Genomic DNA, 12,741 nt, shown 5'->3' on the forward strand with positions numbered 1-12,741 from the left:
ACTGGAAATAGTAGCACGGGCCGCAGCCTTGTTTTTGTAGGATATTAAATTATACAAGATTTATATCGGTATCCGTTATTTTCATTTTATTTTTGGATAACAGTTGATAACAGGGATAACGTTAGAATAGTTTAAACTTTGATGTAAAGATATATATTAAAATAAAGTGTAGCAGATTATTTTCAATTGACCATAGCCCTCTAATATTATCAAAATATGCATAGCTCGGTGCCTACTAACAAGATTTAATACGCATAAATAATGACAAAAATTGGCCATGACGAGCTTTGTTGACTTGTCCAATACGGAACAGTAAATTTTGTGTTGATATTGGTGTCATTTTGATTATCAATACCTTTGAGCTGGAATTGACTGTAAACAGCATTTACGTACGTTAGAAACATTGAATTTTTATTTTTGATGCTATCCAAGATTCATAAATTACTAAAGATCAGTTCGTCCTGTCCAGTCCGGATTTGGACAAATCTTCATTTGACAGCCGGGGAGTGCATGGTGTCATTCAAGTCCTTAGTAACTGTTACTCCCTTCATACCAATCCAAAAAGAAATGCTCATTCATTATGACGACAAAAATCAGAGTCATTAGCCCACCTATCTAGTGAGTATCTAGTCTCCTCATGAAAAGCATGAAATTGTTACTAACATTCTATCAAAAGTAACACTTGTTTGTGCTGGCTGACACCTGATTTCAGCTGATTTCTAAACGTTTTGCAAAAGTATAATGTTTAAAGCTGCCACATTACCTCTAAAGAGAGGTTCGACCTTTCCCAAAACAATATGAAAAAAGTGTAAGAGCTTGCGTTTTTAATTTCTGTTGGTTGATCGATTTGGTTAAGATATCTGACCAATTATTCTACATACAGAAATTTCTCGTTTGGGTTACCAAGATACTTGGTTGAGATTGATTGCTTAAAAAGAAAAATAAAAAGGTAGGGGTAATATACTTTCGAACATTCACGATTTTGTTGTTGCTATAACAGGCTAAAACTCGAGTTGTTTCTTTAAAGAATTGTTCATCAAATATTTGTTGCTAATAAAGTTATTAATCGGAAGGCGTATAACAGATTTTTTTTATATTTTTTTTATCATTTTAATACTAAATACATTGTAATTTTTTATCTCAATTTTTTTTTAATTTTTCATCTATAACACTGTTCGGGAACTGTTTTTGGAATTCTAATCTTTTTTTTTTTTGTGCATACAATTTACCCTGACAATTAGTAGAAACCTTGTGAAGTTGAACATCTCTTCATATTTCAGCTATCCGGAATGAACTGGCATGTACTGTAGAAGTAGAAATGCTTCTACAAATAAATTCTGGCTCAAGCGGTCGTGAGCCACACCCAAAGACCTGGCAGGCCATCAGTTTGACATCTCTGCTCTAAAGGGTCAGCCACGTGTCTAGAAAGTCATTCGCCAAACAAACTAAGGTATACTTTTGCATATGAAGTATAATGCACAGGGACCTTGTCTTAGTATTCTCTACATACATTTAAGCCGACGATACCTATTTGCTAAAATATGTTTGACCACTAGTCCTTAAATCGAGCTTAGTTAGAAGTCTAATGAAATAAAGCTCACGCCCGGATATGACATTGGCTGCCGATAATTTCAATTATCATCCACTTTCTACCGTTGTTTTTTGCCATGAAGAAAGGCTCAGTGTAAATGAACTCCTCCTTAATACTCAATTGACTGTGCGATAATACAAACAATATCATCAAAAGCGCATCAAAGCGGCCCTTTATTTGTCTTCTACTCTCGCTCCAACTCCAAGACAACCATTGAAGCGTGGTGGCTGGCACCCGATACGCTAGCGCTCATCACAAAGCTCATCAAATGTCGACCGGCTCTCGGTTCTCGGCGTACGCCCATTTTCGTACGCGTAGCGCTGGAAAAGTAACCCAGCGCCACGGGTTCGCCGAAAATGTAACTGCCGAAAATGAGCTGAACGTTGCCTCCGGGTGGGGCCTGTGTTTGGGGACGTGTCTTTCACGCACCTTCAAACATTGCGTCGCCCGCACCTTGGATGGCCACGGTGCTGGCTGTCGTAAAAATCATCGCTCGATTGGAAGCCCGTTAAACCGGGGGGAAGCTCAACCAACTGGACACGACGGTATGGCAGTGGGCGCAAGCAAAATCGACCCCTCACCCCCCAGTTTTCAGTAGCGCCGGACGCCACCCGGCGGGTATGAAGATGAGAGAAGAATCGCCCGAAATTGGTTTTATTTGATCAATTTAAATTTGAAATTAATTTCAACTTACTTACCCGCGCGCGTTCGTTCGGAAAGAAAGCCGTGTCTGCCGTCGGTCGCTGTGCGTCTCACGCCCGTTGTCCGGATCCTCCCCAGTTGCCGCTCCACCACTGACTGCTCCACGGTGCTTCCGGGTGGGTTGGTTGGACTACCGGAGATTAGATTTTTTTATCATTCCCTCCTACCGTTTTCATAATTTACGTTGCGTTTGGGTATGGCGCGTATTTATGCAAAAGAAAAGACAGCCCATCCCAGCGCGAACGGGCCCGGCCGGAAAGGTCGTTTGTCCGGCTACTGCGATAGGAATCGCAGAAGAAAGGAAAGTTAGACCAACACGTAAACGGAGAGAGCGCGTATGCAGACTGCGCGGGAGCGACAGACGCGGTGCAAGTGAACCCAAATCAAAGCATACTACGATGATTCACATTACACCTTAGATACACCTAGAGATTGGCTAGCAGGGGGGATATAAATTATTTTTCGACGATTTTTTCCTTTTAAACCACCTCCTTCTCCTCCTCCTCCTCCCTTTTCACATTGCATCGAAGAAAAACGTGAAATTGTTCCCCAAAATGGATTCCCAGCGGTGCGAGGAGAACACACCGTCCGCGCCACGCCACGCGTCTCCGTTTGGTACCACCGGACGTGGTTTGAATTCAATTAATTTTCTATTTTAAGCTGCTTCTGCCGGCTTGCGTGACAGGGTCAGGGTGATGGGCGTGTGCGGTGTGGCAGGCGAACGAAACGAGAACGCCCCTGGTTGCGTTTATCGTTATGAGGTACGCATCATTCAACATCAGCGCGAGACGCACGACCATCAACATTATTATCATCAGAAATGTGTGCCGAGAACTGAGCTGGTTTTTCTTTCTTCCCGCCGTTGTTGCTCATTTTTTACCCTGTCTCGTCAAATGACAAGTGTTTTCGAATGTAACTTAAAATGGGACACACCAGCAGCAAGGCAGTAGGTAAGGGGGTGGCACATTTACGAGGGGAATGAAATCGTGCGAATAGCATCGTGAGAGAAAAGGGCACGAACAGGCGGGAAGGATATCAACCTAATGGTGAGGCGCTGGTTTTAGTAAGCATCGGTAAGGGTGGTCATTATGTTGGCCTTATTTATGGGATTCTAAAGACACGTGTAGGAATGTAAATTGGTTTTACGAGTTGAAGCGTTTAATTGATCGGAGGAAGCGATTTTTTTTATAGCCGGTCGATGAGTGAAACGTGTGATGCAGTTCATGGATTATAGTTTAAAGTTGGTCGATTGTACTGTGGAATTACGTTTGAGTCTTGTAAACTAAAAACAGAAAGAACTGACATAAATGTAGTTTACATAAAATGTGTTAAGTTGTTTTTAGAAGTATTACAAACTGTATTCTCCACCTTTGAATTCTCCAGTCTAGTATTTGTAAAGGAAACTAACCTCTTAGTGGTACGCAATTAGTGGCATCATAAATGCTCATAGAGGGCGCTTGAAACATCAAAAAGATAACTAATGAACGAGTTGTTTGGTTGTGGTTGTTTAAACTATGAACTCTGCATTGAAAAAATATGTTTTATTTACTTAGGAATCAGTAACATTAAAGTAAAGACATCAGTAAAGACACGAAAACAAACCTATCTCACTCAAAGTTTGCATGCTTCCATCGAAACTTAAAGTCGCAAGTATCCATCTCAGATAAAAAAAAGCAAAACTCCCCCACCACCCCATTGTTTACACCCGATATAAACCCCAAAACACCAAACCAAACTTGTTATCGTTCATTCTTCATCACAGCCACCAGCATGCCGCGCAAAAGGAATGAAAACGAATCGATCAAAACGCTCCAACTTTCATCGACGAAAACACGCTCCCGGAACGCAGACAGCAACCACCCACCGCTCCCAGCTCGAACCTGCCTTCCTCTCCCTCCTGAGCCAACTAGGCAACCGCACAGCACAATGACAGTTGGGCGATGAGAGGACCACCTCAACAGCTCATCAATTAACTGACAGGCAAGCCAAGAACGAAAACAACAGCGGACAGCCCTTTGCGGAACCGGCTACAGCTCACGCACCTTCACCTTGCTCATTTCTCATTCTCTGCTGTGGGAGTTGAGCGAGTGAGAAGCGTTTCAATACACTCTCACACACATACACATGCAACTCTCTCACGCTTGCTACGTTGTTTGGCATTGGAAGAGCAAAATGAAGGGGAAGTTGTTAGTGTTGTTCTACACCCTCCTGACCAAGCTCCTGCTTTCTGTTTCGTACGCCAACCTTCGGAGCGGTGAGCTAGTAGTTCGATGGCTGGACTCAGTCAGGCTGTCCGGGAGCATTGCACTACGTCCGATGCGAAAGAGAGCGAGAGAGAGTGGGAGTGAGAGAGCGTTCTCAGCACATCCTCGCGATTCGGGATCATGCGGTCGGTCGCTCGGCTCGTGCTAGTGTGTCTCAGACAGCGAGTAACCTTCCGTCGTTGCGGTACACTGCAGCCGTGCTGCTGTGCTAGGGTTTGTTTTTTGCTCGAGTGTTGGCGATTTTTTGCTGTCCCCCTTTTTATCCCACAACCACACCATCGTATCCCCGTCTCGCTCCTTCTCTCGTTGTTTGAGAAAAAGTTTGACAAGATTTTCACCGCACGCCACCTTACGCAGCGGCTGCTGCGTGTACGCTTGAGGCGGGTGCAAAGTTGTGTAGGAAAAATCCATGTTTCGTGATGTGGTTAACAGGCTTACTCGTTTTTTTTGTTGCTTCGATTTTGTGCGTGAAAAAGGTGCATTGTCGTGAGTGAAAACGGTGAAACCACTAATCCTACAGTGAACGTCTTTCGTCTCCATCCGTGGGCTACCGAACCCCATCAACGGGCAAATGGATGTGTCTCGTTCCAACGGCGCTGCTAAGGATGGGCAGCTTTGTAAAGTGTGCAACTTTGTACGTATGTGTGTGTGTGCGTGTGTGACTTTTATACACAGTGCGTTCGGGTCCGTTGACAGTTTGATAATAAAGTGATAAAATATTGTCCGTTGCCCCACCTTCGGGCGGAAAGGCGCAGAAGACAAGCATAGACGGCTCGTCTACGGTTGTTGCGTTCTAAAGTTGCGTGCGTACCCGTTTGCAAAAAAAGGAAGCAAAACAAAAAATCAGTGAAAAAAGGGTGAGGCACCACGGGCAAACAACAACAACAACAACAACAACATCAGCAGTAGTAAAAAAATCCACACGCAGCTCAACAAACTTTGCAACGAGCGACCACTCCGTGTGAAGCTTTTTATCCCCGTGTGTACGCATGTACTGGTGCTGCGGAGTGTGTGTATGTGTGCGGGATCCTGTGTGTGTGTGTCTGTACGTGGATAAGTGCAGAGCGGAGTCTAGTCTTTTTTCGATTTCAAGGTGTGCCTGGGCACGGTTTTTGACCGAGCAGCAATAAAGCAGCAATAATTATGGGCTGTCGCCGGTGGCACGAAAAAATATTATGTTTGGTAAAATGTATCTATCTCTATCTCGAAGGATTTATTACTTCTTTCTTTTCATAAGAAATTATGAAAACACTGCGTAAACACATTCAAACGTTACTAAATCTGCAAAACTCACAACACATTGGAGGTGATATTTTGTTGGTAGCCGATTAGACCGAAGAAGTCGACACTGCCCGAATCGGAGTTGCTGGAAAATGCCAAAGGTGAACGCCACTCGCGCGCTCAGTGAGCAGGCGAGCAGTAAAATGGCTTAATAAATTATACACTTCCTCTTCCCAGCAAGGGAAAACCGGGCTTCGAAGCAGAACTTTTGAAACAGCAATGGAGACGCCTGGTGACTGCTTTGTACCGCGCTGCGAATGGGAAGTGGTGTACCAGACCACGCTGGTGCTGTACTATGGGGTGGAAATCGTATCATACCTTTAGCTCTTTGTACAATTGAAATGGTGTTGCAAATGAAAAATATTATTCGCTTCCCTACTACACACAATCATTACAAATGCTTGCCAGGAAAAGGGACGATAAACGGAAAAGCCCATGGTGGCTCATATTTGAACGCCCACTTGGCATTGGTTATGGTTGGGGTTTTGTCTCACAAAGTTACTGAACGCCCTTGTCTACCGAGACGAGCAGGGCAGCGTGTGTAAGGGCAAGCCCTTTTCGGCCATCCAACCTTCCAAATCCACCGAGTCCACGCGCACTGGGGAGCAAAAATCCATCAAAAAGCAGTTGATTTACCGCCGATTTATCGTTTCACTCTAATGAAAGAGAGCGCTAGAGAGAGATAAACCTAAAGGTAGATTGAGAGAGCCAGTAAGAGAGAGTCCTTTGCCTGTAAAACTCTCATCACTCTCATCTCACCATTCGGCTGTGCTCAATCTTTCGGGACCGGTTTTTTTTGCCCCCGGTGGGGCGGACACGATGAGAAAAAGTACGACTTCGTTAGACTCGTAAATTCAATACACTGCGAGAAATTGAGGAGTGAATGAGTATGGTGAAGTTTTGGGTGTGCGATATCTTTTCGCTTTTTCGACCGTTTTTCTCTTCTAGTTTAAGTGACAGCTTAGATAGATATTTTTGCTCTCTCCAGCAGAAGCAAGCCTATATGTGTTCCTGTGTGGCTGTGTGTGTGTGTGCGTGTGTCTCTATGTGTGGGTGCAAGAAGCTTACAAGACAGCTGATGGGCTTCGGAGACAAACAGCGCCATCGTTTCGCACACCCAGGGAAAACCAGCAAAACGGTACGGATTATTTATTGCCCCCAGCTTGATACGGCTACTCCCGCTGGTTCGGAGGTTTTCGGTTCCCCGTTCGCTTTACCCCTTCGTTTGTGTACGAGAATATTGTACGGTTTTGTTGTTCGGTTTTGGTGGTAGTGTAATGAGAGTTGAATGAATTTCGCCAGCCGCCCTCTTGCCCCATGCAATTCTCTCGGGTCCCTTTCCCCCTGGGGGATTGCTGCAGCACTACGACGCGCTTGCCGGTATCGACAAAAGAGCAAAAGGTCGACTGTAGGTGGCGTGATAGGAGGGACGGGGGACGACGAATGACGAGGGATGTTTGATGGAGCGGTATAATTGGATATGATAATGCAATGCAGAAACTATCGTATGGCTCAAAGTTTGTTTGCTGCTCAAGTTTCGAGACTGTGATATTAATTAGATCAACCTTTTCGGCAAGGAGTAGAAAATTGAGTGGCTACAGTTTGGAGTAACTTTGGAACGTACTGCACGAATTGAACGGTGATAGTTGGGTTTATGAAATTGGATTCTTTTGTAAAATGTTTTCAACATGAGCATGCTGAGCAGCATGATTGCTATGAACTTTATTTATTTAAAACAAGTCTTATAGTCGTTTAAACAGATTTCGATGGGGACGCCTAATACTTTGTAGAAGGGGGAGACGACTCCATGTTTTATGTGTCTCTTTCGCATATATAACAGACATCTTTTTAACTTGTTTCGAATGGTATGTTAACATCGTATAAACTTCACCAATTAGAATTGTGATTGTGCTTTGGTTAGGTTTCAAAAATGCCAAAATTCCAAATGCTTTAGTAATTAATTTCAATTCATGGAGGCGCCCAGTATTCGGTACTGATAGCACACTTTGGAATTAATTTGGTAATAGTATATGCAATAATTATAATTTTGTGTATGCTACCTTCAAAATGTCACGATGTTATTTCTATGCATAAAAAATGTTGTTTTACAACTTTTTATGAATATAAAACTAGCAAAGGGATTTACAACACTTAAAAGGCTAATATAATCTTGTTTTATCTTATTTATTACAATCATTCATTATATTATTTAAATTCAAATGCAATTGTTGAATTATTTATATATCCAGGAGGGACGGCTTTGTCGTATAGCTTAATTGTTGAATTTAAATAATATTACTTTCTTTAGTAATACCATTTATATCACAATAGTACTAAATATAGGACAAGCTTGAAATTTTTAATCAATCAAACAACCACTGCATAGTGATCAAAACTTTATCATAAAAGTACACGCTACGAAAAAAATTGATACAATCGATACAATAATTATTTTGCCGATTGAACCCGTATAGCTTCACACTCAGGAAACTTCACACAGCCCTGCACAAATTGGCAGCTAACTAGTGCTTGTTTTTTTTTCTCTTCAATCTACTTTCCACCATCCAAGGAATGGACTTATATCGTGAGCAATAAGCAAAACCATACCCCGGTCGTGCCAACCATAACCCTGGTGCTACCGCCTAGCTCTAGTTGATTGGCTTTCATCTGCTGTGCCGATCCGTTCGATTTAGTACGAATATGAAATGTTTGCCTATGCCTGCTATTGTACCATGTTTTTGTTTGCCAGCTTATCAATGAAATCACTAGAGCTTCGTTCGGTTTTAACTCTGCAGGTTGGCACGATGCAACGCTTCACATGCTTTTGTTGTGACTTTATATTGGCTTGGCCACCGTGTGTTCTGTCTGTTCTATTTGGCACATCAGCTCAGAAGGTGAAAATTGCTGTGTTTGTTATTATGTTTTTTTTTTCATTCGTGTGGACACTTTTTTCACGTGCAGGTATAGGAGTTTTCCATCCAATTCCCCACTATGAAAAATCCAATCTCTATTGCCAAAACGAACCAAAATAGACAACAAAAAAACCAAACCACCCAACAACCAACCCACTATCTCCGTAAAGTAAGAGTTGCAGTTGCTGAAAAAGTGCGCGAAGCAGATAACAAAAAAAAAGAAAAACAAACGCACAAAAATGAAAAACAGCAAACTCAGCTACAAACATTGCCGTGTCGGTGTGGAAAACAACGGCGCGTAAGCGTAGCGCTGGGCCGGGCGTAGGGCTAAAATTAGAAACGGCGTGCACGCTGGGCTTGTTTGCCTATTAATACGAATCCGCAAAAACCACCGAAACAATGAACTATTGCAACGATCGTGGAAGGGAGTGATGGAAAGGGGGAGGTGAACTCCCGCTGCCAAAAATTAAAAAAAAATCGGCTGCCTGTACTATTACGGTACGATGAATGAAAAGCGGTGGAAATGGTACAAGAGGCAAAAAGACACATGATGATGATGCGAAAAAGAGTTATTACGATGTGTGCACGTTTCATGCGAAGTGGAACGATAAAATCGCATCTTTAATGTACCCATGTATGTGTGTGTTTGTTCTAGGTAAATATTTGCATGAAACTCTAACCGGCATAGCGACAGACACTAGCGTAATTGATTTAATGCACCCGACAGATGTTTGCAAAACGTTTGATGAATTTTTGGTGTTTTTCTTCACTTAAATGATTAAAAATTGATCGAATGGTTGAGGGATGAATGGCAAAACTAATTTTTATTTCACAATGTAAAGACAAGTTTTTTATGACTATAAAATACAGTCTCTTTTAATATCAAAAGTATAACTTAGTTTTTATAGCAACATTTTTTTTTGAAAAATTGAACCTTCTTCTCTCTCTCTCTCTCTCTTTCTCTCTCTATCTTTCACTCTCTCTCAAAATTTCCAAATCAAAATTTAACGCATTGAATTGCATTTTAAGCCCAGCACCCAGCATCGGCACCCTGCAGGCATAGCACATCCACTGCATTGTTAGGAATGCGTCTTCGCAATGCATAAATTGAGCTAAATTATGCACCTGAATCGGGCTCCTGGAGTTCTAGGACGATCGTTCCTATTGCGAAACGGTGCACCAGCTCAAACATTTGTCCTCTGTGTGGCTTCCAATTTTACCTACACCTGCACAACCCTTTTCCCCTATTTTCCCTTTTCCCCATTCAAGAATGGAGTCCAAGCCCTACTGCGCGGGAAGAAAACTTTCCACAGAAAGGGAAGAGGGTCTCATAATTGAGCCCTGGGCGAGCTGCTAGAAACTTTTCATCGATTTGTGCTGCAAAGAAGCGAGTGCATATTGTTAAAGGGAGGAAAGCGGTGGTTCACAGGAATCATGGGATCATGAATATGTATTACGCTGCCTGTTAACGATAATTGAATTCATTTTCTCGTTGGAACGGCGTGCCCACCGTTGTCTGCTCTGCGTAGAGAGAGAGAGAGAGGGAGAGTATGTTTGAAGAGGAATTTAAGTTCCCCCGAAACGAAACGAACGAAGGGTGGTACATTCCCGAAAGGAACGGAAAGAAAAAGTGTGGCCATTTAAATCGACTCATCGCGCAACCTTTTATCACCTGGCCAAAGCGTACCATGAAGCGGGGTACGATTAAATGCGGTTTCCTCCATATGGTGGGCAGCGATATTGTATCATTATTCATAACGACTCCATCGTCTTGTTTTTTTTTGTTTCGTTTGCTACGGCAAACGGGTACCCATCCACGGGTTTTTGGGCCGATTATCTCCCCGGGTTTGATAAGCATACATTGGGGGTGGTTTATTACGGTCACACATAGGGACATACACGCACACTCACACATGCATATATGCACATAAATTTCCCATAATGCTAGAAGCTGCCTCTTGTCGCTTTCTTATCTACGCTGAGCTGTATTTATGAATACACTCACATGATACTGTCCCGTCCAAATCGAAAGGTCACGCGGTCGGTTCATGCAAGAGCGAAGGTTTATAAACCCTTCGGGGCGTTCGGTTCTAACCTTTTTCCGACCCTCACTCTGAATCCGTGAACGCATGCTGCACACGATCGATGAAGCGAACGAAAGCGTGTCCGTTAATGGTCCGCACGGTCCCAGTGGGATCCGATGCCCGCGGTGGAATTGATGGATGAAATTTTCGGTTGAATTTTCATGCGGAAAGAGAGCAAAAAGGAGGGCTGGGATGGGATTGATGGGAAGGAAACGTGGCGGAGGACACAAAGCATATTTGCGTACAGGATATATTGCCATTTATTGAACTCTTAGCGTAAGAAGGGGTACAGTAGGGGGGGGGGGGGCAAATGGGACGAGCTCGTGCAAGCTTTTCTTGAGATTTATCTTTCCATTCCCGTACCGGTTCGATTTGTGAGGGATGAGGACGATCAAGGGCAGTGCGGGCTAGGAGTGCGAAACGTAATGAAGAGTCGAGACCGAGAAAATCCCATTTTATTGGAGCTATTTCGCAAGTATCAGGGTCGCGAGAGTATCGATGGAATGTGACAGAGAGCGAGTGTGGCAAGAAGGGGCAGGAATCGAAGCCATGACGTCATTGTTAAGCGATGCCATGCGAATAGAATGGTTTGAATTGCGTCACTGCTTCGGGTGGGAGTTTGGCTCCTAGAAGAATTTAGGAATGGTAACCTAGAATGTTGTCTGAAATCGGACATTTATATTCATTTTAGTTTTGTGCTACTTTATATATTAGTTTTGCCATTTTTGAACAATTTGCACTTGCACATAAGCATAGCTTTCTCCTCAAAAGCATTACTGAATTGTTACCGTAACCAGTTTTTCTGGCAGTAACTGACAGATAGTGGCAGTAAAATAAAAATCTTCACCAAACTGCCACTTGAAGTTTTCCTCGACAACTTAAACACACCACCGTCAGCCACTCATCTTCACTCCCCTTCTATCCAGCATCCACCATCATCAGGTCCGAGCAGTGCACCATCGGCAATCGGCAATTACTGTCAACACGTCTCCGACTTTAAGCTGCAGGCGATCGGAACCGAGAGAAAGAGCGAGAAAAAAACCCACTAGCTCGGCCCTTTACCCCGCTGCAAGTGCTCCTGCACCCAAAACCGTGCCAATAAATGTCTCAATCACTCTCGCGTCCAACAACGCGCCGGCAGTGTTGTGGAACGGTTCGCGGAAACTTCGGTTGTCCACCACCGTTTGCCGCCACCTTGGATAGCGTCCTCTAGTTGTCTGTGTGTGTGTGTGTTTGTGTGTATTACAAAACTTTACCAAAGAAGGAAGGTGATAATTCCTTTCGGCTGCGAAAGTGCCAATAGCACATGTGTCGAAGTCTCACCGCCCAAAACGGACGAAGGAAATAAGGAAAAAAAGAAAAGTGGAAGCCGAAGACTACAAACATGGGGATCGAATGCCCTATCCCGAGTGCCCAGCGCCAGCCGGGGGAAAGCAGTAACACAAATAACAGGGAAAACGCTTGGGAATTCAATTCCGGAAAATCCCCTTTTCTTTTGGGAGAGTGGAGCAACGGGGGGAAGGGTCGAGCTGCTGTTCCATTCTTTTCTGCCAAGAGAGTGGAAAGACATGATTTGACCGGATAGATAAGACATAAAAAATAAATATTACCTTCTGGTGTTGTTTGGGGCAGGGTGGGTGGTTGGGCGAGGGGGTTCAACAGACAGGCAGGAAGTACATCGGAAGCTGAAGAGAAAAGTCGGCGCAGAAAAGATGCGAAAAGGAAGCAGAAGCGTACAATCACGGGAGGATGTATTTCTTACTACCACCGGGAAGCCGGGAAGTGGAAAAGAAAAAAAAAACGAAGCAAACCAGCAAACGCTTCGACCGCATAACCGAGGATGCCTCTTTTCTACGACCCTATCAACTTCCGCTCCGGTTCTCTTCAGTCCAGCTTTTCTTTTTTTC

Source organism: Anopheles merus, chromosome 2L (genome assembly GCF_017562075.2).
Source record: "Anopheles merus strain MAF chromosome 2L, AmerM5.1, whole genome shotgun sequence".
NCBI classification, from domain to species: domain Eukaryota; kingdom Metazoa; phylum Arthropoda; class Insecta; order Diptera; family Culicidae; genus Anopheles; species Anopheles merus.